The sequence below is a fragment of the Canis lupus genome, chromosome 4 (assembly GCF_003254725.2).
Source record: "Canis lupus dingo isolate Sandy chromosome 4, ASM325472v2, whole genome shotgun sequence".
In the NCBI taxonomy this organism is placed as follows: domain Eukaryota; kingdom Metazoa; phylum Chordata; class Mammalia; order Carnivora; family Canidae; genus Canis; species Canis lupus.
The window spans coordinates 82,640,728-82,661,441 of NC_064246.1; the positions used below are offsets into that span (position 1 = coordinate 82,640,728).

At 41.2% G+C, this 20,714-nt stretch overlaps 1 protein-coding gene and 1 long non-coding RNA gene across 7 annotated transcripts in view; one reads left to right on the forward strand and one right to left on the reverse strand.

Annotated features, from left to right (window-relative positions):
• Positions 1-1,485, reverse strand: part of LOC112652667 (uncharacterized) — an 88,337-nt gene extending 86,852 nt beyond the window's left edge. For 3 of the 5 annotated variants that reach the window (XR_007410432.1, XR_007410434.1, XR_004814855.2), the window contains exons 1-2: positions 1,301-1,485; positions 721-826 (exon numbers count right to left, since the gene is read on the reverse strand). This is a non-coding gene — a long non-coding RNA (uncharacterized LOC112652667). Of the gene's footprint in view, positions 1-720; positions 827-962; positions 998-1,300 lie in introns of those variants that run through there. The other 2 variants (XR_004814853.2, XR_007410433.1) reach the window with 2 other exon arrangements.
• Positions 1,233-20,714, forward strand: part of CDH12 (cadherin 12) — a 963,430-nt gene continuing 943,948 nt past the window's right edge. For both annotated transcript variants that reach the window (XM_035714925.2, XM_025436284.3), the window contains exon 1: positions 1,233-1,367. The gene's annotated coding sequence lies outside the window, so the exon portion shown is untranslated. The remainder of the gene's footprint in view (positions 1,368-20,714) is intronic.

The following is a 20,714-nucleotide window of genomic DNA, read 5'->3' on the forward strand; positions in this document are numbered from 1 at the left end:
TAAACCATGCATGCATTTTTGGAATTTGGGAAGAGGTGGCAGTACTGCGTCCAGCAGTGTCACTTTTCACTGTGGGATCTCTTTAAATCACTGTAGTATTCTGTACTGTGGCGAGTAACCACTAAATAGCTTCCCTCACAGACATGAACGTTAATTCTAAAAAGCTTGTAACACATTTCTTCCCCCTTCCCTTATATTCCCTTTCACTATTATTTATACTCCCCAAATGAATGAGAACATATAATGTTTGTCCTTCTCTGACTGGCTTACTTCACTCAGCAGAAATGTGTGGGAAATATCAGAAAGGGAGACAGAACGTAAAGACTGCTAACTCTGGGAAACGAACTAGGGGTGGTAGAAGGGGAGGAGGGCGGGGGGTGGGAGTGAATGGGTGACGGGCACTGGGTGTTATTCTGTATGTTAGTAAATTGAACACCAATAAAAAATAAATTAAAAAAAATAAAATAAAAAGCTTGTAACATATATATATATCTGTGCAGAAATTAAAGAAACCAGACTAACACACAGCCTGGACACATTTTAGCTCCTTAGAGAACCGGACCAGGTCCCAATGGCAGAGAAACAGGTAAATGGATTAGTAGAAATGTTTTTTTTTTTTTTTCTTTTCTTGATTGAAAAGAGAATTGACTGCTGGACTTGGAGATTCCCCCCCCCCTCCCTTATTTTTTCAGTTTAAATTCAGTACTTCAATTTGCAAACCTTTAGCATCACACGCAGGGCTCATCCCTTGCAGGGAAACCTCTTGGCCAAGGTTAGCCGCCAAGTAGCAGCGGAGGCAGCGTCTGGAGACCGAGACCCCTTGCAGCTGAAGGGGACAGAGCGACACGGCGGTTAGCAGCGGGAGGGGGGGGCTGGAGCGGCGCAGCCCGGGTGCCCCGCAGGCAGGTGCCCTCGCCCCGCCCCGCGCCCCCCGCCCGCCCTCCCCTCCCCCGCGCACGCACCTTGCACCCCCGGGACTCCGCGGCTCTCCGCACGCGGCGGCTTGTTTGGGGGGCGGGGCGCGGCCGGGGGCGGGGGGGGTCCCGGGCCCCCATTGGCTGCCGCCGGCCCCGCGCAGGGTGCAGGGGGCGCGGGCGGGTGCGGGTGCGGGCGGGGCCCAGACGGCGGCCCGCGGCCCCGAGCCCAGAGCGGGGGCGGCTGCGCGGCGCGAGGCTCCGGCGGCGCCCGAGGGGACGGGGACGGGGACGGGGACGGGGACGCTCCAGTGACTGGGGCCGGGCCGGGGACGGGGACGGGGCCGGGGACGGGGCCGGGGCCGGGCCGGGAGGGAGGGGCTCACCTCCGGGCGAGCTGGCTCCTTGCATCTGCTGCCGCGTCTGCTCCCGCCGCTGCCGCCCGGCCGCCAGGTAAGGCTGCCCTTTCCTTTCTCCGGCCTCTGGTCTGTTTCCTGCCAATACGGGCCGCGGGCTGCGAGCCCCGGGACGGGCGGCCGGGACCCAGCCTCGCCGCCCGCCGTGGCCCCGCGCACCCCGCACCCCGCACCCCGCACCCCGCAGCCCGCCCGGGTCTCGGTCTCGGTCTCGGTCTGGTCTGGTCTGGCCCCGGAGCGGGCGCGCGCTGCGGGCCCCGGGAAACTTCCCTGAAGTTCTCAGCGAGCCCCCGCCAGGCTCCCCCAGCTCCCCCAGGTCCCCCAGCTCCCCCAGGCTCCTCCAGCTCCCCCAGCTCCTCCAGCTCCCCCAGGTCCCTCAGACTCCCCAGCTCCCCCAGCTCCCTCAGCTCCCCCAGGCTCCTCCAGCTCCCCCAGCTCCCCCAACTCCTCCAGCTCCCCCAACTCCTCCAGCTCCCCCAGCTCCTCCAGCTCCCCCAGGTCCCTCAGACTCCCCAGCTCCCCCAGCTCCCTCAGCTCCCCCAGGCTCCCGCAGGTCCCCCAGCTCCCCAGCTCCCTCAGCTCCCCCAGGCTCCTCCAGCTCCCCCAGGCTCCTCCAGCTCCCCAAACTCCTCCAGCTCCCCCAACTCCTCCAGCTCCCCCAGGTCCCTCAGACTCCCCAGCTACCCCAGCTCCCTCAGCTCCCCCAGGCTCCCGCAGGTCCCCCAGCTCCCCAGCTCCCTCAGCTCCCCCAGGCTCCTCCAGCTCCCCCAGCTCCTCCAGCTCCCCCAACTCCTCCAGCTCCCCCAGGTCCCTCAGACTCCCCAGCTTCTCCAGCTCGCCCAGCTCCCCCAGGCTCCCCCAGGCTCCCTCAGCTCCCCCAGCTCCTCCTGCTCCCCTAGCTCCCCTAGCTCCTCCAGCTCCTCCAGCTCCTCCAGCTCCCCCAGGTCCCCCAGCTCCCCAGCTCCCTCAGCTCCCCCAGGCTCCCCCAGGTCCCCCAGCTCCCCAGCTCCCTCAGCTCCCCCAGGTCCCTCAGACTCCCCAGCTTCTCCAGCTCGCCCAGCTCCCCCAGGCTCCCCCAGGCTCCCTCAGCTCCCCCAGCTCCTCCAGCTCCCCTAGCTCCTCCAGCTCCCCCAGTTCCCCCAGCTCCCCCAGTTCCCCCAGCTCCCCAGCTCCCCCAGCTCCTCCAGGTCCCCCAGCTCCCCAGCGCCCCCAGCTCCCCAGCCCCCCCAGCTCCTCCAGGTCCCCCAGCTCCCCAGCGCCCCCAGCTCCCCCAGGCTCCCCCAGCTCCCCCAGCTCCCTCAGCTCCCTCAGCTCCCTCAGCTCCCCCAGCCCCCCCCAGCCTCCCCAAGCCTCCCTCAGCCTCCCACAGCCCCCTCCAGCTCCCCCAGTTCCTCCAGCCTCCTCCAGCCTCCCCCAGCCTCCTCCAGCCTCCCCCAGCCTCCCCTAGCTCCCCCAGGCTCCTCCAGGCTCCTCCACGCTCCCCCAGGCTTCAGAGGCACAGGTTCAGTTACAGGGGAAGGGAGAGGCGCGCCTTGACCCAGAGGATCCTTACTTTGTGGGGCTGAATTTTCCAAAGGAAAGCATTTTGCAGGGGAGGTGTTGCACTGGTTGTTTTGTTAAATGGCTTTATCCATCTATTTTTTAATGACAAAATTCTGCTTTATTTTCAAAAAGCTTCTGTAAATATACCCATCCCCACTTTTTTTTGTTTGTTTGTTTAACTACAGTAACATCCCCACATCCTTCTCCACTGATGTGTATTGAGACATGTGTATTTTAAAACTTCATTCTCCGCAAGAGAACTGTAAAGCTATTTAAGTACTTTGATAAGGAGTCTCTCAGCATCCAGCTATCCAAGTTTCCTACCAAAAAACTAATTGGAGACAAGTGCAAGAGACACAGATGACCAGATCTGCTGTGGGTTATATAATATGCATTTTTTAAAGAATCTTAAAGGTATCAATCATTTGATCATACACTTAGAAAGCAAGACACATGTGCAGTATAGGGCATGCTGACAAATCTTTTTTTTTTTTTTTTTCGAGACCTTCAGTATTTTGCAAACGTTTTCTCCCTTTTAAACATCATTCTTTCTCCGTGGAAATCACAGTGGCTTCAGAACCTCTGTATTCAGAGTGCTTGATGGCTCTTAAGACCTGTTTCTCTGTATGTACTCTCTGGAGTGAGAACTGACATACTTTTGGGTGATTCTGTGACCATTTCATGATTCTCAATTTCTTATCAGGTATTTTGAAACTCATTCACAAACTCCTCAGCTAGAAAATTACCTTACGTACTGAGGTGTGTGTGTGGGGGATTAAATAGAGCAGGTTCTGAAAATGTGTTTACAGCTTTAAATTACCCTAAACATGACCAAAACATGAAAATCCAGCCATGCCGACCAGGTATTAGTTGGCTCCGTCTTTTCAGCATACCCGATTGGTTTTTAGATTTATAAAATCCAGATGCATAGCTGAAGCTCATCATTCAATGGCATCATTTATTCATTAAATCATCCTAAGCAATTTGAGAATCACTTTAACTTCTATGTCTTTATTATTATTTCTAAGAAGGAAATTAACTGAATGGGTTTTTCTTATAAATATTTCCATGATTCCAGCAGAAAGTCTTTTCAGAATTGAAAGGCAGATGGTTACTCTTCCCAAGCCATAAGCAGTGGATTGACGAATTGTTTTGGAATGCTCGAGAGCTTAGCCACACACCAAGTAGAAGCTTCCACTTAACTGATTTAACTAACTGGCACGTTAGCTTGTTCAGTGACCAGATCTAGGGACAGTTCCTCTACCTGCCGTAGAAACTACTGTAGCAAAAAGAGGTTTCATGTTAACTTGAAAATCCGATTCCAGAATATATTTTCTCTTTTACTAATAATTCTTACTTCAAAGACTGACTTCCTCGTTTAACCCTGTAATTGTTTAGTGCCTTTCTCATTAACATAAAATAATCAAAAACAACAACAACAACAACAACAACAACAACGTATTTTCCACATTTTTTTTTTCTTCTGTTGTGTTAAGCAAATCTCCAGTTTCCGGATTCTTAACTTCTACTGCTATGTACCATTTTCAAGCAGTAGGGGGTAGTTTTCAAGCCAAGAATGCTTTTTTTGCTACTGGACCTGATTCTTTCCAATGATCTGCTTAGTGATGTAGTGATGTGATCATTTTAGATAATTCAAATAGAGCCGAATTACAATGGGAGGGAAGCATCGTTTGTTTTATATGTGGGATCATACATATTAAGTTCTTATCACAGCAAAAGCAGTGCTTAGTTGATGGGGAAAAAAAAATCCCTGCTGATGCCTCACGTGACATACTTACATCTCAGTATGACTGCGTCCTTAAAGGATGGAGCAAAAACTGATCTCCTTAGACTGAGCATCTTTCGCATCTATTTTCGAAGAACATATTTCATGTAATAGGCTGTGATATTGATTGAGATCAATCTTTTATCATTTTGTGGTTAATAAGAATATCTGTCACTCACCTCTTAGAATGCTTGGTGATGAACATCAAATCACTCTTGCTGATGAAATGGTACTGCAAATAGTCTGCCGAAACTGTTCTTACACGAAATGTGAAATATTACTGTGTTTTCATACCTATGTCATTTAGATGTCATGTCTTTAAATCTGCCTAACAATTGTGATAGGAAGATGCATACAGTGATGGTTTTCTTCAGAAGTGAGCCATGTTTTCATGTAAAAATATCAAATCTAAGGATGGTGTAATAAAATGACTTACTAGTAGACTATTAGACGTGTCTTCATACTTCCAGAGGAAAAGTGTGATTGCAGATGTTTCATTTAAGGTAAGATATCATTTCTTTAGTCTCTTAACAAAGCTGTGTTTAAAGTCATTATGTCCTGTATTACCATGTCCGTGTTCCCACATCAACAGATAGTATTTTGCACCAGTTCGTGACTCTGTTTGTATTTAACTGGAAGTGGAAACTATTTTATCTTTCCCGTTTAACAAATATGGAATTTTATGTTGATGAATTGGCTCAATTTATATCTTGAAAAGTAAAATAATGAATGAAGATTTATGATTTTACTGGGAAATTTCCTTTCACTTTACTAATACATGATAATTGAGCAATTTGCACTCTTATGGCTTTTAAAAGCATTTTAACTTTTGGCTTTAAGGTAATTGCATTTTTTTTTTCTAAATTACTATGCTAAAAGGGTGAGATGTCTTTACCAAACTTTTAAAGGGAAGTGCCTTGTGCACGCGCAGTGTGCGTGTATTTATTTGTGTGTGAATGTGAATAATTCCGTCTGTGTTGAATATCAATAGTGGTTACTCAAAGCTATTTTTAAGCATCACATGGTAAGATGACTAATAATATGCAGCAAGTCACATTTTTAGAAAAGACTAAGAAAATTATGAGTACTGTAAAATTGAATAACAGATGGATTTCACATAGTGTTATTCTACTTTTTTTGAAATCCTGGTTAACATCCTAAGAATTCATTAGTTCAGTTATTGATTATCACTTAATTTAATAAGCTTTTGTTAAACTATGGGAAACAAGCCTTATATTTACTATTTTTGTGAATTTAGCTCCATTCAGGTTTGTATCACTTTATATTACTAGCTCGTGGTATTAAGGGATCAACTGAGTCTTCAGTATGCCTCAGTTATTTTTTTTTCGCTGAAGGGTTATGGTTTTCTTTCATTACCCTTGCTCTGTGAACATCTAAGTCATTACTCTACAAATGGATTTATATCACCTAGAATATAAGGAATGTGCTATTTGAGCAATGTAAAAATCTTCTTAAAATATGTGTATCTCATGCATAGAGGTATGAAGATTCTGGTCAGAGAAGGAGAGGGACCAAGTTTGTGCACAGATACCCAATGGAGAAATCCACGACTCGTGTATCAACTCCTAAATCTACATGTTCAGATAGCTGAATGATGCATACTTAATTCCAAGTACCAAAGAAGTAGATATTGGGCACAGGCTGTGACTGTAGACTAACGCACAGAGTAGGATGCCAGTTACAGGCATGATTGATTATACTAGAAGTGTACCCTATACTTCGTAAGTTCTGTAACTTCTATTGACCGGAAAGTTATTATGATATCCAAAAAAAATGTTTTTCTCCAATTAAAGATGAGAATCTTGATTCACTGTCTGCGTGATGATGTGGGAAGATCAAAACTTGGGAGTCAGACGGTAGTATGAATCCAAATTTTGAGACTTATTCTGTAGGTACTTTGGGGTATATGTTTTACTTAGCTTTTTGATCTTTGGTTTCTTCTCTTGATTTAGTACCACATAGACAACATTCACTAATAGGTCTTTCTCTTTAGAAATTTCCATGACTATAGCAGTAGATTTGTAGAGATTAACTGCAGCCAGAGCTGGCTCCGTGGGTTAGATGAAAACATATAGTGGCCAGCATTTGTTATATGCTGTAATCTGTTTGCCATGTTGGGATGGAAGTGGTTCACAGGTCACTTTTCTAAAAATAATTCCACTTATTTTTTGGCAAGAATGCTTTTTAATGAATAGGCACGGATGTTTCTGGTAGTTTAAATAATCAGCGAGTTTAGATTGTGATAAAACTGTTACCACCATATTTCGAGAGGTTTTTGAAGTCAAGAAAAAGGCGGAATAGATCGCTAAATAGAAAATAGAGTAAAAAAAAAAAAAAAAGAAAAAAAAAGAAAATACAGAGTCAAGGGAAGTTTGTGGGATTACTATTTTTTATAGAGACTTGAGCATGTGACTAGGTGAGATGGAGATCATTAGAAAGAGAAAAGAATATGAATGATGGATCAAGATCCTAGAGTGTGGGAGGAGGTCATCAAAAGGTTGTGACCTCCTCTTGAGCCTTGAGCCAGATCTGGGCAATCAGCGGCTCCTCTTCATCCTCTCCCCTGTCCTTGGAATGCACTTTCTGCCCGCCATTCTCACACAAGGAGCTATTTCAAGGGCATAGCCTTAAGAAAGTAAAGTATTATTGAGACCATCAGACCGAACATGTGATTGAACCTCATGAAGGCCTCTACAGAATCTTTTAAGATTCTGGTAGGCAGATGCGGAGATCAACTCATCTTGTGGGCACCCACAACAAATCTTGTATGTAGGCTCTTTTACTTGTTAAAATCCACCACCTACCAATCTGTCTTTTCTTGCCCCTTCATCTCTAGGAATTTCAAATTTAACCTGGAAAACTCTGAGTTTTTGAAACAATAGAAAGAAGATTAGAATTTACAATAACCAGGGCATAGGGGAGAAGATACAATTAGAAGGTGTCATTAATTTTAATAACACAAGTGAAATAGTCTCCAAAAGCCAAATATCAAATAAGCTTAGCTGACATTTCAACATTTATTAAAATATCTTGAATGCCAAAAAGGATTGTTAGGAGATAATCAACCAAAATGTGATGCTAATTAATTTATCTGAAGTAATACTTTTAAATTTAATTGGCAGAGATCAGGTGCCTGGTAAATGTTGAGAAGTAGATGAAATTAACATTAAAAGGCTGCCCATGGGGAAAAATGGTATTATGTATTTAAAATTATTTCGGGGCGGGGGAGCGCCGGGGGTTCAGTGGGTTAAGCAATTGCCTTCAGCTCAGGTCATGATCCCAGGGTCTTGGATGGAGCCCCGCGTCAGGCTCCCTGCTTAGCAGGGAGCTGGCTTCTCCTTTTCCCCCTGCTCATGTGCTTGCTTGCTCACTCTCTCTCTCATTCTATCTCAAATAAACAAATACAATTTAAAAAAAAAAATTCTGAGTAGAGAATATAGGAATACTTGGAGTAACAAGGAAATAATATTGTATCCAAAAGGAAATGTCCTCCTACAACTTTGTGAGTCAATATTTATTTCCATGAAAGGTAGCCATTACTCCAAGGGATGTGATTTCAGGCCGATTTAAAAGTAAGATTGTGCTGAAACTCTACTCTTCTTTAATTACTAGCAATAAGATTGTGAGTGGAAAGTGAAAAATAAGCTCTTGGCAAGGTTTTATGTTATATTTTTACTTAGGCAAGAATGGGAAGCCAAGAAGACTTTTCTGAAATAGAAGAGAGTCTCACACTAAGACAACTCATTATCTAAATCAATATCTGGTATTTGTACTAAACGGGCTACTAGAAGGTCACCCCTTAAAGGTCCTTACATAGAAGGAGGTTCGGCATTAGAATTGTGGCTGTTGCAACTAGAATTAGAGTTGTAAGTTGTCATCAAGTAATCTTGCATATACAACATATTCTTGTATATACTAAATATAAACAAAATAAATTTTAACTGCAGTATTAAAGAGACAGTTATTCTTAACACATTCTAATCTTCAGTATCTCACATGTTTATTTAACAAGGAATTTTATATGACTATCATTATGTAATACCAGTGATGAGGGGAACAATGGTATAAATGAAAATTTATACGTGATCTGTCCTAGCCCCGATGTTTGCACATACCTCCGGACCAGCAATATTGTAATGTAGGTATTACTTTTGAAAAACAAAAATGTCAGGCATATTCAAAATACACAATCATACCACGAGAACACCAGCCCATCTCATAGATTTTTGGCTATGTTATAAACTGTGGAATCTTTTTGGAGGGAAATTTGGCAGCATCCATCACATTTCAAAACCTAGCAGTTTGGATGCTCGCATTATCTCTGCAGAAATATTTTCACGTGCTTGTCATTGTCTTCTGATTTTGTTCTTTTCTCACTGACCACTTTTTCTCATTTTCTGCTGAGTTCTCTTGTCTTCAGATCTATGAATAGAAACTATCAGGGTATCCCTGCTCACCTCTTTAGAAACTTACTGAAGAGGTAGTCCCATCCAGTAGCATAGGTTTTAATCCATTTTAATGACTCTTTCCAAATCTATGTCTTTGTCTCCAATTTTTGTGCTGAGCATGAGACCCTAACCTCCAGATGCCTACTCAGTATTTCTACTTACACGTCTGTATTTGGCTGCCTGGGCCGCCAGAACACAGTACCACAAACTGGGTGGTTTAAGCCACAGAAACTTCTTTTCTTATGATTAAGGAGGCTGGAAGTCTAGGATTAAAGTGCTGGCTGATTGGGCTCCTGGTGAGAACTTTCTTCCCGGCTTGTAGATGGCTGTTTTTCCACTGTGTCCTCATGTGACTTCTTGGAGCTCCTACATGGAAAGCATGGGAGTAAGTTATCTCTTCTCTCTTCTTACAAGGGCACTAATCCCATGGTGAGGACCCCACCCCTATGACATCATCTAACCCTACCTACTCCCCAATGGCCCCACCTCCAAAAACCATCATATTGGGAGTTGGCAATTCAACATATGGGCCCCCCCCAGAATCACATGCAATTCATAGCAACATGTAACAATCATATGACACATTTTTTAAAACCAAGCTCCTAATGTCTACTCCTCACCACAACCCAAATATATTCATTTTTCTAATCTGCTTCATCTCAGTTAATTAGGTAATGATTTGTTCAATTTCTTAAGAATTTACGGTGAGCACTAAGGCTCTGCTTTTCTCTCTTCTCTCCACAATCAGCACCAATATTAAATCCACCGGCTTCCTGGTCTTACTGTTAAGTACATCTTTAATCCAGTCACTTCTACTTGTACCTTTTATCCAACCACTATGTCCCAGTTTCCAAATAGGTCTTTCAGCTTCTATTGTTATCTCCTCCCCTCCCCCAGTTCATTGCATAGTAACCAGATGCAAACCCTTCAATATCACTGTTAAAGTACTTTCCATGGTTTAAAGACAGTACCTGGCTTAACCCTTTTCTTTTCATTCTCATTATGCTGAGTTTATCCCTGACACAGGGACTGCATTCACCCAACTTATCCTTCCCTTTACATAGATCTTGGTTTAAATATCCCTACTTCAGAGCTACATTTTTTTAATCGCTGTCTATATATAGCATTTCCTTCTCTAGAAGAAATAGCTCCACCTTTATCCACACTTAATTTTCTTTAAATAGGACCTGCTTCAGCTTACATGATGCTACATTATATTGTCTGTCTTCCCTAACAAAATGCAGACCACATGAGGAAAGCCATACAATAGTGTCTGTCACTTAGGAGCCCTCTAGAAGTGTTTGAGTAAATGAATAAATTAATAAATGAAAGAATGGATATGGGCACATAAATTTACTTAAACATACACATGCATATAAATAGAATTTGAATGATTTACATGATGATATGTTAAGAGTGGTAATCTTTAGGGAGGAGAGTGAGGCATTCTTGTGAATTAATGTGACTTTTTATAGTAATATATTCGTGCATATAACTTGGCCTGCAAATATAATAATCACTAACTGCTGATGCCGTTTGTGCCTGTGTTCAGTACTGAAACAGTGTTCTGTTAAGATTATTGAGGGAATAAAAGAATATAATTTGAGTGTCAGCCTACCAAAAAAAAATGGTCTTAAACTTAAGGCAGAATAATTTGGACAAGTACTAGTTATCTTTTCAACTCAAGATTCAATACTGTCCCGGATTCCCCATGGTGTCCACAATTAAAATAAACCTCCCAGGATACACTAAAAAGGGGGAAAAAGGGCCTTTAAAGATTTGTCTTAATTGGCTCTGAGATTCAGTTTTGTTATCTGGAGAGAACAGAGGAGAATCAGTATTAACACCTGGACTTGTGTCTGTGCAAAGTCCAGAGCTCCTAAAGTAACAATTAAATGGCTTAATCTCACAACCCTCCAAGGTTTAATTCAGTAGCTCTCTTCAGAAGGGCATTGCTAATTCTTCCTGAATTGCTGCTACTTCTAACCACACTGCCTTAATTTGAACAGTATTCAAAATTCCATTCTCCCTAATGGAGTTAATTGCATTATGAAAGTCGGTTTAGAGTGGAAACTTATTTCCTCTTGTGGAGTATCTCTCCACAGAGTCCTTTCTTTTCCTTTCAACTTGACACATATCCACATTGATGCAGGATAATCTCACAAATGCAGCACGCCCTGTTTAAACCACGTTTCAAAGAATATTCTTTAAAATATTTATATACACACCAAAGCGTGTTAGCTGTCCAAAGTGCCTACAATTTTGTACATGCTCAGGCCATCTTATCTGATAGACTCTTAAGTCCTTGGAACATTAACGAATCTCTGAGCTTTTGTACAGGTTGTGACCTATTCATTGAGAGGGCTGCTTCAATAAACGGAGGCCCACTTAGGTTAATGATGGATCATGGAGCTGTTTGATTTGCAGGGAGCTAAGTTGCCCATTATCCCCTAACATGCATGTGGGTCATGTTATCACAACCAAATAATGAGTCAGGCCCCTTCCCTTGCTCCTGTAGATTTATAAGTCATTACAGGAAATCTTAGTGTGCAAGTCCAATGAAGCTTTATGCCTTATAACTCCAGATGAATCATTTTTTGCCAGGAGTATCAAAATTTCAGCGAAGGCTCAATTTCTTCATAAGAATATCAGCTGCTTATTCAGGAGTTCAGCTGGGTATCTTCTGGAACAGAAAGGCAGACATTCTCTTTGTTTTTCCCCCTCCCTCAGTTAAGCATCCCTAAAATTGTGTTCACATTCACTGTCTGTCTTTGCTCCCTTGCGCACATTTACCCAGACATGCAGAGAGACAAGACTGGGACATTGAATCAGTCTTTCACTTAAAAAAAAAAAAAAAAAAAAAAAAAAAGTTAGGTCAATTATAGATGTCATATCAAGGAGCCAAAGATCTGTTATATAATGCCAACAATGGTGATTGCTTCCTCGATATGTCTGTTTTTGCTATTAATTATCGTCTCTTTAGAGGCACGTCTCTTTCTATGCTAAGAAATCTTGAAAGTTAAGGAAAATCCACTGGAAATATATTGTAAATGCTTCTCAAAGCATTTCTGTGATGCCCTCGCATTGCATGTTTATCACAGTGTTTGCATGTGTGCATACAGACACAAATGTTAAAAGCAACTTCTTCAGTAACATCTCTACAGCTAGCTAAATGTTTCTGATAGAAGGCAATAAACCCTTTGGCATTAATCCTTCCTAAAAATGAAATACTTCTACGCTATAGAGAAAGCTGTATGAAATATGAATGACAGGAGAAAAACAACTTCATTTATTCTTGCTCGGTGATTTACGGTGCAGGGATGACAACCATGGGGGAGGTGAAGAATGGTGAATTCTTCTGGGTTTGATGCTAATTTTACAGCACTACAGAAAAAGAGAGCAGTGTGCCATATCCTGGATCTCTAAGTGAATTTATTTAAAGATGGTCCATTAGTTCATGTCACCATGGAGAACTAGTAAATTATGAGTGTTTTTACAAATAAACTTGGGAAAAATTCCCCAGTATTGTGGATTCACAGAGAACTATCCTGAAAAATTATTATATTCTGTGTCCCAGTCACAGAGCTATGACTGATAACTTTAACACAGAGCCAAGATATTTTCATTAATGGTTATTACTTAACCAATTTTTGTAAATGTATTTATTCTTCCATTTTTTAATGCCAAGGAAAGTTTCAAACTCCATGATAATAAGAGGCTAATTTTAGGCTGAAGAGGTAGAGACAAAATTCTCTCTACAATAACAAACACACAAGCAATGTACCCGTCTTTCCCTGATAAAACTTAAAGAAATGTAAAAAGATTACAAAATGTATAAAGGCATGCATTTTTTACTTTTCCTTTGGCTTATTACGCATGATTTGAAAAGCATTTTAGGAAATGGCATCAAAAGGTTTTTATCATGGCACGAATCAGTTTGAGGATTTTTGATGACTCAGTACAAAAATATCAAGACTTCTAGTCTCTAATTCCCCATCATTTAATTCTTGAAATGTTTTCAACCTTCTCTGGTCCCATACTAAAACCTTCTGAAATGTTTTCAACCTTCTCTGGTAATTCAGCACTTCCAGTTTTATTATGAGATTCCACGTAGAGTTCTGGGATGACCGCTCACCTTGTAACTTACCACTCTAGAGATGTCTTATTTCTGACTTACCTTGTACCTTTGGCCTGAAAGGTGGTGGATTATTGGTTAGTACTGGATTCCGGGTTATTTACTTGACCCGAGCTGGTCCTTAACCCTTCTCAGTCTCAATAATGGTCAATACCCTTGAGGACTCCTTTGTGTGGGGCTCTTGTGGGCCGTGTCCTTCATGGACAGCCTTGTATTGGATCACACGGCCCTCCTATAACCCATCCTCTTCGATGTTCAGTGTCATAGGACGTTCATTTCTCTGATGTTACAGACAGCTTTCGCTTAACTATCTGTGTAGATATCATAATAGTTTTAGCCATCTGTTATTTAAAATATTTTTGAGATGACTTATTCAACATCTATCGCGAGTGACATGTTTACATTTTAAAAGAAGCCATCTGAAGGTAATGTTTAAGGATTAACAGGAGTTTGGGTTTCGATTATAGTTCCATGGATACTATTTTTGAGGATTTATGTTTCTCTTTCCTTTTTTTTTTTTTACTCTTCACAAATAACCTCTTTGATGTTTTCATCAGTTGTCATCTAATATATTTTTTTCTTATAGATGGCGATTATTTTTCTAGCATTAGTATATTTTTATATTTCATTAGAAGTGAAATGCATACCCATGGGGAAGGAAATCAGTTATTGCTGGGTGTGTTAAACTGAAGTGTTCTCCCTTCCTGCTTACCTGCTATCTCACTTCCTAGAGATAACTGTTCACGCCAGCAGTTTCCTATGTATTCTTTCAGAAACTTTCTGCCAATTCATAAAAGCATGAATATAAAGAAGACTATTCTCTATATTTAATTTGTATCGTGATTATTTGGTCCAATTAATTTCTCTCTCTTTAACATCATTTCTCTCTCTTTAACATCATTTTATTTATTTTTTAAAAAGATTTTATTTATTTATTCATAGAGACAGAGACACAGGCAGAGGGAGAAGCAGGCTCCATGCAGGGAGCCCGACATGGGACTCGATCCAGGGTCTCCAGGATCACGCCCTGGGCTGCAGGCGGCGCCAAACCGCTGAGCCACCGGGGCTGCCCCTTTAACATCATTTTAAACTAGAATCCTCAGATGCCCATACACCTTTGGTTTTATCTTTTACCTCCCGAGCCATCCCTTCATAGTTTTATTTGGTGGTTTCTTTTCCTCTTCCCTTAATACCGAGGCAGCTTTCATTTTCTCCTGTCTGTCTACACCCACACACACGCAGTGATCTAATCCAAGTTCATAGTTTTAAACACCATATGTTGACAACTCCCAGATCTATGGCTACAGCTCGGATCTCCCAAATTCTAAATCTCTTCTACCCAACTGCTTTCTTGGCATGTGATACACTTGGATACCTAATAGACATCTGAAATTTACATGTCCAAAATGAACTCTTGGTCTTCACTCACAAGTGTATTCTATTCTCAGATTTTACCATGTCTATTGATAAACTCCATGCTTTCATTCAAGCTAAAATTTCTCAAGCTCTCTTACATCCTCTCCTTCTTTCACATCGCATATCTCTTCTGCCAGGAAATCCTCTCTACTTCCAAAGCTGATGTAGGATCTAACCCATTCTCAGCAGCTTCACTGTTGTCCCCACGATGCTGGTAGTAAACATTGCTTACCTGGATACTGCAAGAGCCTCCCAACCCGTCTTGCTTCTAGTCCTCCAACGATTAGCCTCGACAGCAAGAGACATCTTTTGAAAATATGTTAGATCATGTTACCATTGTGTTCAAAACCAACTGCCATCTCCCCATTTACCTCAAGAGGAAATGCCAAGGGTCTCTCTGATCTGTGCTGCCTCGTTTTATTTCTGATCATTCTTCCTACATTCTTCCCCTTGTTCATTTCTGCTCACACAGTTCTTCTCTTGGCTTTTCCTGAAACTTAACAGGCTGACTCCCACCTTTTCCATCCATTCCTTCTGACTGGAATTTTGTGTCACAGATGCCGACTTGGCTAGCTGCCTTCAAGCGTCTTCAAGTTGCCCCTTCTCTATGAAGTCTATTCCTACTATTCTGTTGAATAGTAGTGCCAATTGCACAAAACCCTTAGGCAGCACAACCTGCTGTCTCCTCTTACATTGTTCTTTTTCCGTGTCATGATTATTGTTTATTTCTATTGCCTCTATAAGCACTTGGAGAACATGGATCTTTACATCTTATGTACTAATATATTTCAAGACATAAACTAGTGTCTGGCGGGCTAGCACATAGTAAATACTTGCCATCTTTATAAATAGATTTTATATACATAAATAAATGAATGACTAAATTGCTCTAGATTTCATATATGACTTTTGTGTGTTGTAAGTATATGTGACCATACTTTAGAGTGAGCACACCTACTCAGTATTATTTTTAAAGAAAAGTAAAATCACAAATAATCTTACATATTTGCTTATTGTGAGATAAATGTTGCTCTGAGTTCTAGAACTAGGAAATGAAATCTCTGTGGTATTTAGTTCTGGTTTGTGTGTGTGGCTTTAACTTTGTGGTCTCAATTGTACTTGATGAATTGAAATCAGAGTTTTTAACTTGACTGTTCCTGAAAATTCCTTTTCAATGATACCTTTCAAACAAGGTAAAAATTACCTTCATTCACTGTTTTCTTTCATCTAATATCCATGTACTTTTAAGTGTTCAGCAGCTTACAAACCAAGGTGAAAGTGTGGATGTGCAAACAAGTGTCTCCTTATGTGTCCGTGTGCCCATGTGTTTGTTGCTAAGTTGACTTAAAGCAAATTGGAATTTGCAAGTTCCTGGTGGTATAAGTCATTTCAAGTGTAAACTAGACATAGAAACACATATGTACATATACACATATATCCAGAGAGAGACAGATGGGGGGAGAGGGAGAGACAGAAATAAAACTTAAATGTTGTTTATGAAGGATAAGAATTATGTGCATTTATATGAATTGTAAACATTTTCCATTTATAGATATTTTATATGATATTTGACTCCTTAATTTTTCTAACTTGTTACAAAGAACTTAGGATATATCAAGAAAATAAGAGAAAGAATAAAGAAACCAACAAATGTATTTGGCAAAAATAACAAAACAAAACAAAACAAAAACATCATGTTGTGTTAACATAAAAACAACCATGAGAAACCCCCAAACTTTTTTTTTTAAAGATTTTATTTATTTATTCATGACAGAGAGAGAGAGAGAGAGACAGAAACACAGACAGAGGGAGGAGCAGGCTCCATGCAGGGAGTCTGACGTGGGACTCGATCCTGGGACTCCAGGATCACACCCTGGGCCGAAGGCAGGCACTTAAACCGCTGAGCCACCCAGGCTGCCCCAACCCCCAAACTTTTAAATAGAAAAATTGCATTAAAGGCCAAAATATACATTTCAGGAAATGTCTTTTGCCTTTAGGCAAATTTCCCTTTATCTGCCTTAGTCCATTTGGACTGCTATAAAGAATTACATAAACTTAGTGTCTTAAACACCATTTATTTTTCACCTTTTTAAAAGCTAGGAAGTTCAAGGTCAAGGTTAGTCAAGTCCAAGGTCAAGGTGCTGGAAGATTCTTTGTCTGGTAAGTGTCATACTTTCTGATTCATGGACAGTGGTCTTCTTGTCCTCACAGGGTGGAAGAGAAAAGAGAACTCTCTGGGGTCTTCATAATAAGGGCACTAATCTCATTCACGAGAGCTCCACCCTCATTTCCACCTTCCGTTTCCCAAAGGCCCCACCTCCCATTACCCTCATATAGAGAGTTAGGGTCTGAAGATAGGAATTTTGAAGGACACAAGTATTCATTCTATATAGCACTTTCTTTAATGGAGGTGTTGTTATTGTTCTTTCAGTATTGATAAACTTGAATCAGTGTATTAATTATAATTAGGCTTCAGTCATGAAAGCAGAATGGACTCTAAATTTCATGAGAACAAAGGGTTATTTTTTAGCATGAATTTATGCAATTGACAGTGAGCTGGGGAACTGACAGTCTGGAAGGTGAGTGATGAGGATCAGAGAGAAGCGGCCTCCACCTATTCTGAGTGAAGCACTAGTAGAGATGGATCCATCACAGGTGCAAGGAAATCTGGGAACACAAGCAGTGGGGCTATTGAGGAGGGAGATCATGATGTGTTGCTCCTATAGGGTTCTACAAGAAGGCGTAGTCTCATCTGAGCAACTACCTCTATGAGTCGATAACCAAGAAAATAGGGGTCGTTGGGCCTGAGGTTGCTATGTTTCCTTATGGCCAAGCATCAAGAAGAACAGCTAACGGAGGGATGACGAGGACCAGCCAGACCCACTTGTTCACCTCTGGGTCTGTTCATCAAATATCTGTCCACAATGGTCTTTGAGAATAATGGTTGTCGTACCCTGGGTCTTCCAGATTGTGCTTCGAGTCGGTTCTCATGAGAACCATCTGGAAAAGGAATCTGTAAAATCTATCCCCAGCCCTACAAAGTTGATAGAACCCAACATAGCAGGCATTCCTTATCAAGTTGGCATCCAAACATACCTCTTTAAACTTCGTTTAACTTCCACATAAAAAAGTTAGGAAAAGTGGGCTTCAACCTAACATGATAGTTCTATGGTTGAACATCTAAGTGCAATTTCCATGTAAGTTGTATTTTAATGTTTAATTGCTTATTATATTTAACCAGTCTGTTCCTACTCTGGTATAGTATATATATATTAATAATGAAAAACAACATGTAATAAAATGCCCAACACTGCAATTTACCCAGAATGTACATGGAAAAAGATGTGATCTTTCATTTCTCTTTTCATGACGATAAACATATTTTAACATGACTAAAATGTCAATAACCTAATGGTATTCTCACTTATGGGTAATGCAAAATGTTTATCTGACATATGGCAGCAGGCTGAAAGGCTGAATAATATCCCTGAACCTTCAAAATATTATCATCGTGTGTTTGAGATTCTTTTATATTGAAGCTGAGGTTCTGAGGCTTTATTATTTTTCATCTCAGTTTTCCATTTAGTGAGCATTTATTTAGTGATTAATATATGCCAAATCCTGTTCTAAGTCGTATACATATAGCTAGAGAAGCAACGAAGTCCAGTTATATAGGACTTCATACAATTGTTTCATTATTCTTTACAAAATTTTTTCTTTAAGCAATATTTATCCCTAATCCACGTATCCCATTGAATGATGGCACTGTCGGAGTTACAGAAGTTCAGATAAGGAACTTAAGAAAATTAGCTGGTGCAGTTCTGGATTACTCACAATCTTGAAGTTCCCATAAAAGCAGTGGGTAGAGAGATAGTGACCATTGTGGGGTAACTCCGTCAGTTATTTGGTTACTTGTAGTTTCTAGAACTTCCTATACTAAGAATTGTAGCAGTTTTGTTGCAGAGAAAACAAAACACTTATTTACTGTTTTTGAATAATCACCGAATCCGAAAATGAATTCCCATCATTGTTTTTGTTCACATTGCTATAACATTTTTAATTGAGATATAATTGATATAACATTGTATTAGCTTTAGGAGTAGGATATAGTGATTTGATATAGGTATATTAACTTTAGAAATAGAACTGCCAATTATTTTACCAGAAAAAAAAAAATGGGCTTATTTGGGAAAAGCAAGAGATTGGAATCTGGGACAAGGCAGTCTGGCAAAACCATAGGCAAGTCCAACAAAGAAAACGTTTTTTTTTTTTTTAATAGAGGAGGAAGAGGAGGACGTTGGGATGGTTGTTTTGAACAAAAGCCCCTTAGAGAGAATTAGAAGAGCTTAAGGTGGTGACTTTTTCTCGTGGCTGAGTTGCAGGTGTGGTCAATTCCTTGTAGAAGATGAGGTATGCATACATTTTCCTGTTGGGATTTGTCATAGATGATTCTTTCTTGTTGAAAGAAAGAAAGATTCTCTACTGTGTCTGTAATTGACAGTTCTTGTAATTGGCATTGAGTAGTAGAGCTCCCTCCTCAGCCTCCCCTTTTAGCATTCCACAACCACTTTAGAGGGTTTCCCTTTATTAATTTTCACAATATATTGCAAAATGCTCACCCTATGAAGTTAGCATACGTCGCCACACAGTACTTACAATTTTGTATGTGTGCGATGAGAACCTCTAAGATTCACTCTTGGCGACTATTAAACATACAATATTGTATGGTTACCTGTCGTCAGCATGCTGTACTTTACATCCCCAGGTCTTTCTTATTTTATAACTAGAAGTCTCTACCTTTTGACTAGCTTCACCCATTGTTCTGAGCTAATCACCCACCTGTCTTTGGCAACCATTGATCTGTTCTCTGTATCTATAGGTTCATTTTTTGTTGTTGTTCATTTGTTTTAAGACTCCACATATGAGTCACATTATATATCGTTTGTCTTTTTCTAAGTTATATTACTTAGCATAATGCCGTCAAGGTCTATCTATGTTGTTACCAATGGCAGGATTTATTTCTTTTTTTATGGCTGGACTAATACTCCAGTGTGTGTGTGTGTGTGTGTGTGTGTGTGTGTAGCACATTTTGGTTTATCGATTCATGAGCAGATGGACACAGGTTACTTTTATGTTTTGGCTCTTACAAATCATGCTGCAGTGAACATGGGGTGCATATATCCTTTCAAGTTAGTGTTTCCATTTTCTTTAGATAAATACCCAGAAGTGGAATTGCTGGATCATATGGTAGTTCCAATTTTAACTTTTTGAGGAACTTCCATGCTGTTTTCCATGGTGTCTATACCAATTCGCATTCCCGTCAACAGTGCACAAGAGTTCTCTTTTCTCTACATCCATGTCCACACTCATTATTTCTTGATTTTTTGCTTCTTTGGGGTTTTGTTTTTTGTTTTGTTTTGTTTGATACTAGCCATTCTGAATGGTGTGAGGTGGTACCTTCTTGCACTTTCTATTTGTATTATTTGTATTTCTCCGATCTAGCTCTTCTCTGCCTAGTTCATGCAATGGTCTCCCTTTAGATTAGGCATCTATTCCTGGTCTAATTCTTGATTTGACATTTTTATCACACAAAGCACCTATGTATGTAACCTCTTTCAAAGGAGAGAATCGCACAATTGTTTGACAGACATTGTTACCATTGTCCAACAACTCACCTCCCTTCCTGGGAACAAAGGAAGATTGTAGTTTCAACATTGACGTTAGCTGGCCTCTGACTCAGTTTACCAAGTGAAATTTGACCTATAGGGACAATTACTTCTCTCTGGGAGAAGTTAATTGTTGCTGGGTTTTTGCTCTCTAGTTTTCCTTCAGCTGTCAGGTCCACTAGCAATTAGGGAAGCATGAGCTCATTTGGAAGAGAACTGATGAGCCATTGCATTGAGAGTGCTGCCCTACAGACTTGCCCACGTCCACAGTTGACTTTGCATGGGTGAGAAATAGAGTAAAGGGCCTGATCCTGGAGACTGTGGATGGAGTCCCACATTGGGCTCCCTGCATGCTGCTTTTCCCTCTGCC